Source organism: Lagenorhynchus albirostris, chromosome 6 (genome assembly GCF_949774975.1).
Source record: "Lagenorhynchus albirostris chromosome 6, mLagAlb1.1, whole genome shotgun sequence".
Lineage (NCBI taxonomy): Eukaryota > Metazoa > Chordata > Mammalia > Artiodactyla > Delphinidae > Lagenorhynchus > Lagenorhynchus albirostris.
The window spans coordinates 89,723,695-89,730,458 of NC_083100.1; positions in this window are offsets into that span (position 1 = coordinate 89,723,695).

The window sequence follows — 6,764 nt, forward strand, 5'->3', positions numbered from 1 at the left end:
CAACAAAGTAAAACTAATCCATACCCTTTATGGCCTCTACTTACCTTTTTACAAGCTCTGTGGTCCAGCTCTGTGGTTCTCCAAATGTGTTGGTCTCTCTTCATCTCTAGGCATTTAAGTGTACCCTTAAGTGTGCATCCTTACTGTCCCCAATTTCCTCTACTTCTCTCACTTAATTTGACTAGTAACAATTTCCCACACAGATGTTTAGACTGATATCACTCCTCCTGGAAACCATCCCGGACACCCATATCCCAATTTAGTACATTTCAAGTGTCGTTTTCATCTTCTGCAGACTATGTGCTCCTTGAAGAAAGAAGCTGTATCTAAGTCCCTTTATTTGCATCTTCTAATTAAATTCTCAATATAAAATAGAACTTATAAATATGTATGAATGAATATTATAATGAAAAGGTTTTCTCTATGTGAAAATATAATGCAGGGACTGTGACTCAGAGAATCTGGTAGCCCTTTGTCTGCCCAGAATGGACTGGGTGATACACAAGTCATTTCTTTCTCTATTGTATTTTTGGTAGCTCTAAAATGAGAATCAATATCAGTCATGTAAAACTTACAAAATTGCTGTTATAGTTGGATGTATTAAAAAATACAAATGTAAGAAATTTGGGAAAACAATAAGCGGAACAGTATTAACCTCAGCCTTAGACTCGAGACCCATTATATTACAAGGAACAGGCACAGTACCTGACATATAGAAGTGTTCAATATGTGTTTGTTCATGTCCCTCATATATCACTTCACAGCTAAACTGATATGTTTAGAGAGGCATGCATTGAACTTGTAATTATTGCAGTATGTCTAAAAAGCTGTGCTACAACAAGCACATTTTGTATGAAGGCTTTTCAAGGATAAACTTTGAGAGGTATCTCCCTAACATAAATTGGCACAAACAACTAGATTTTTGAGTAATTATGTAGTATACCTATACACATACAAATTATTTGGGGGGAAAACAGTTTTTATTTTTTGGCTTGGCATGTTTCTATTTGAAAGGCAAAATATTTTATGGCTGTAGCTTTACTCTGTAGCTGGCAGAACTAGTGGAGAATTATCATGCTTGATGAAACACTACTTCTCTTGATCAAACAAATGTATATCAAAATGAAAGTAAGTGGAGAGATTACTGCTTTTTAGATTAGTGTCTATTATCGATAAACAGAGAGTTTCAAGTGCTCTAGCTAATGCGATTTCTTTGCTGTTAAGGATAATTTATTGTTCTCTTGTATGAATAGTTGTCAAATCTTTATACAATTAGTCAGATAATTCTTTGCACAATATTTAGTAGCTCTGTAAAGAATGAGATTTGAAATGTATCGAACAAGGGAGTACCTTTTAACATTTCTTCTCAGATAAAATGCTTGCTGCTTGAACATTTGATACAGATAAAATCAGATAATATCTGCATGTGGCAGAGTGCCCAGTAGCTATTTCCATATGGCTGCCATCTTGTCGATTAATCACGCATGATCTATATGAATTAATGACTCTGATATGACCAAATTGGTCATGTCACCATTAATACCATGTCAGAACAGGTCCAACAAATCGAAGTATTTAATTCTGGATTTGGCTACACACAAGCTTTTCTGGCAGTGAGTGAGGTCAATGGGATGTGTTAGTGTGTCTATGGGGGTGGCAGAGGCAGGATGGGGGAACCACAGAGATACAACAGAAGTGCAATAAAACAGACCATGGCAGCATCTTCTGGTTAACCCTTGGTAAGAATAGGCGAGGCAAAGGAAGGGTGGTGTCAGGGAGATCAAGAATGAGTGACAGATTGTTATCCCAGAAGGCTGGCTAAGAATGAAACAATAGATGATGCAGAGATCCTAACAAATGGGATTTGTCACAGAGCTAAATTTTGGGGTCAAACTTCTAGATCACCTGAAGGGTAAGCAAGAACAAGGCAAACCACAGTCTTATAGGGATTAGCAGTCCTAGGAACAAGATGGAGCTTTATACATCTCAGAATCAAAATATAAAATTCAAGAAAGAACATAGAGAAAAATTGACTTGCTATTTCAAAATCTGAATTATGAATAATGGCTTCTTAAATAATCCTTGACCAGGAAAAAAATTTTCCCAGGGGCCTGGGTTTAGATGAAAGATCTAGATGTAAGAATACGGGGAACAGGTAAGACACACACAATGCTGAAGATACACTATCAGAAGTTTGCTGATAAATGTTTGACATTTATAACATTTGCTGATTTCTGTAGTATAATACTCCCATCATGGCTGATTTCAAGCTACCATCATGTCAAAGACTTGCTCAAAAAATTCCTGAAAGTGTGAACAATTAGCCCTTGTGAGCCAGTAAAAGCTAGTTCCAGCACACTACTCTTATGGTGGATGAGTCTCTATCAGGCTAAACTTATCAAACAGTTTATTGAACTTTTTTAAAAATAAAATTATCAATTATTTTTAATGAATATTTTAAAAAAGATTTTAATCACTCATAAAGTAATTACTGAGTACCTTCTATGTACCAGAGCTTGTGCTGGCCATTGCTCAAGGTTCTATGAGTCCAATGGAGCATTTATGACAGAAGGTCATGGGTTATATTGTATATAGGGAATTAACAATCCCTGAATTGTTTTGAATTATGGATGGCTAATAATTCAACTAGAAAATTCTTGTACTTAACCTACTTTGACATTAAATATATACAGATTTGTTTCAACTCCTTCCTCTGAAAATAAAATCTAATTCCACTTTCTGTGTATCTGCCCTGGTATTAGTACTTGCTTGACCTAACTTAGGGCCTGGTATGGCATAAATATTTAATAAATCACTGGTGAATATGTCAAGTTTTTTTTATTTTTTTAAAATTTGGGTCCCTTATGACATGCAACTGGTTTCCAAATAGCATGCCACTGTTCATAAAATTATTTTCTGTATTTGGATACATGCATTTTTTTTCATGGAAAGAAGCAATAATTTTCATCACATCTTCATATTAGAGTAAATGAAAAATAAAGTTTTCTCATTATCTCCTCCTCTCTCCCCCATAGCATAAAAGCTGTAAGTAGTGTTCCATTTTCTAAACTCTTGAAGTGTTGTATTTGTGATTTTATTGCAACCTCACTGTTTTAGAGTTGTGTAGTCATGCCTTTTTCTCTCCAGGGTCCCCTTACTTCCTGGAGAGCAGTTTCCATGTCTTATGGTCTCTGGGATCTCAGTCCTCAGCACTTATTAGTGAGCCCAGTGCATGGTGTGTGCTAAATATCTTTGTCAAATTTATTTAAAATTACAAGTTTTACGACGTTGCAGTTTATAACCAACAAGCAATAAAATATATAATGAGTAAATATGGTTCTGTCTAGTAGACATGCATTCTTCCCTCAGAATTTCCACTGCTTCAAATTATATTAATGTTGGTGGTGGTGTTTACATTCTGCTTGAAGCATTTCTAACTATAACATATCCAAGATATAACCTACTATCAAGTTAATATAAAGTTGTGAAGATAAATTGTTTAAGGAAATTGCATAAGTGAAACTTACTGAGATCAAGCTGAAAATTATGACAAAGTGATAAGTGGACTTATTTGTATAAATATGGGGCAGGAATTTAGTGATGGTTTGTTACAGTGGAGACCCTACCCAACTTGAATATTAAGACCTCAAAATTCACCTAGGGAGATATGCATTGCCCAGTCCTCATATATGATGCAAGAGAGGAAAGTTGCAACTTGAGCCTTGATTTTATACTCACAATACAAAGATGAATAAACACAAAATCAAACAAAATTGAATAAAGAAAGTATGGCAGCTTAAGGACAAGAATGAAGTTCAATATATACATGATCAGATTTCTAAAAATAATTTTGCTCAGAGATAAAAACAAGCAAGGGGTGGTGTCAAGATGGCAGTGTGGGAAGACACAGAGTTAGCGTCTCCCCACAACGAGGGCGCCTGCCAGCTGCTGGTGGGGGATCCTGATGCCCAAGGAGATGGGAGGAACCCCCAAATGAACTGGTAGGATGTGGGGGGACAGAGGGGGGAGGAGAAGTGGAGGCCAGACAGGATCAGTACCCCTGAGGCCGGGGAGATCAGGAGAGGCAGGCAGGAGGGGCCCTTTGGGAGGAGTGGGAGAGAAGCAGAGGGCATTTGCTCAGGCCCAGGGAGCCTGCTGAGCTCCCAGGCCGGTCCCCTGCCCGCCAAGGTCTCCACTCCCCCCGGACGCATTGGTCTTGGGGTCATAAGAAGGAGGCTGAGGGGAAAACAGGAGAGGCAGGTGGGAGGGGCCCTCCAGGACCAGAGGAGCAGGAGAGAAGAGGAGGGTGTTTGCCCTGCCCACTAGAGCCCAGGAAGCCTGCTGGGCTCCTGGGTGAGGTCCCCCGCCCTCTGAGACCAGGGGTGGGAGGCATGCCTGGGCCCCTTCTGTTACGTTAAGCCCAAGCCCCACAGCCCCCAGGGCTTTTTCCAGCCCTGTGGGTCCTGAACATAGGCCCCGCCCACTGCCCAAGCCACGCCCTTGCTTAGGCCCTGCCCTCCACAGCCAAGGACTTGTCTCCTTGTTTTTTTTCCTTTTTTTTTTTCTTTTCCCTCCTCCTCTTTTTTACTATTGTGGTACTGTTGTACCTTCCGGTTGTTGATTCATCTATATTTTTACTTTTATATTCTAACATATCTTAGTTTCCTAGTCTAATTTTATTTTTTATTTTGTAACTATTCTCTCTCTCTTTTTTTTTTTTGCCACCCTACACGGCTTGTGGGAACTTGGTTCATGAGCCAGGGGTTGGGCTGAAGCTCCTGCAGTGGGAGCTCCAAGTCCAAACCACTGGACTAACAGAGAACCTTAGACCCAGAGAATATTCATCAGAGTGAGGTCTCACAGAGGTCCTCATCTCAGCACTAAGACCCAGCTTACCCAACAGCCTACAAACTCCAGTGTTGGTAGCCTCAGGCCAAACAACCAGTAAGACAGGAATACAATCCCACTTACAAAAAAAAAAGAGACAGCAAAAAAATATGTCACAGATGAAAGAGCAAGGTAAAAACCTACAAGACCAAATAAATGCAGACGAAATAGGCAATCTACCTGAAAAAGAATTCAGAGTAATAAGAGCAAAGATGATCCAGAATCTCGGAAATAGAATAGCAGCGTGGATTCAGAAAATACAAGAAATGTTTAACAAAGATCTAGAAGAACTAAAGAACAAACAAACAGATGTGAACAACACAATAACTGAAATGAAAAATACACTAGCAGGAATCAATAACAGAATAACTGAGGCAGAAGAACGAATAAGTGAGCTGGAAGACAGAATGGTGGAAATAACTGCTGAGGAGCAGAATAAAGAAAAAAGAATGAAAAAAATTGAAGACAATCTCAGAGACCTCTGGGACAATACTAGACACACCAACATTTGAACTATAGGGGTCCCAGAAGAAGAGAAAAAGAAAGCGTCTGAGGAAATATTTGAAGCGAGTATAGTTGAAAAGTTCCCTAACATGGGAAAGTAAATAGTCACCCAATTCCAGGAAGCACAGAGTCCCATACAGGATAAACCCTAGGAAAAACACACCAAGACAATTATTAATCAAACTAACAAATATTAAGTTTAAAAAATATATATTAAAAGCAGCAAGGGAAAAGCAAAAAGTAATACACAAAGGAATCCCCATAAAGTTATCAGCTGATTTTTCAGCAGAAACTCTGCAGGCCAGAGGGGAGTGGCAGGATATACTTAAAGTGATGAAAGAGAAAAACCTACAACCAAGATTACTCTACCCAGCACGTATCTCATTCAGATTCAACAGAGAAATCAAAAGCTTTTCAGACAAGCAAAAGCTAATAGAATTCAGCACCACCAAACCAGCTTTACAACAAATGCTAAAGGAACTTCTCTAGGCAGGAAACACAAGTGAAGAAAAAGACCCACAAAAAGAAACCCAAATCAATTAAGAAAATGTAATAGGAACATACATATCAATAATCACCTTGCATGTAAATGGATTAAATGCCCCAACCAAAAGACACAGATTGGCTGAATGGATACAAAAAGAAGAGCCATATATATGCTGTCTACAAGAGACCCACTTCAGACCTAGGGACACATACACACTGAAAGTGAAGGGATAGAAAAAGATATTACATGCAAATGGAAATCAAAAGAAAGCTGGAGTAGCAATACTCATATCAGATAAAATAGACTTTAAAATAAAGACTCTTACAAGAGATAAGGAGGGACACTACATAATGATCAAAGTATGAATCCAAGAAGAATATATAACAATTATAAATGTTTATGCACCCAACGTAGGAGCACCTCAATACATAAGGAAAATGCTAACAACCATGAAAGGAGAAGTTGACAGTAACAAAATAATAGTAGGGGACTTTAACACTCCACTTACACCAATGGACAGATCATCCAAACAGAAAATAAATAAGGAAACAAGCTTTAAATGACACAATAGACCAGATAGATTTAATTGATATTTACAGAACATTCCTCCCCAAAGTGGCAGAATACACTTTCTTCTCAAGTGCACATGGACTATTCTCCAGAATAGATCACATTTTGGGTCACAAATCAAGCCTCGGAAGATTTAAGAAAATTGAAATCATATCAGGCATCTTTTCTGACCTCAACGCTATGAGACTGGAAATCAGTTACAGGAAAAAAACTGTAAAACACACAGATACATGGAGGCTAAACAGTGCGCTACTAAATAACCAAGAGATCACTGAAGAAATCAAAGAAGAAATAAAAAAAAATACATAGAAAACAG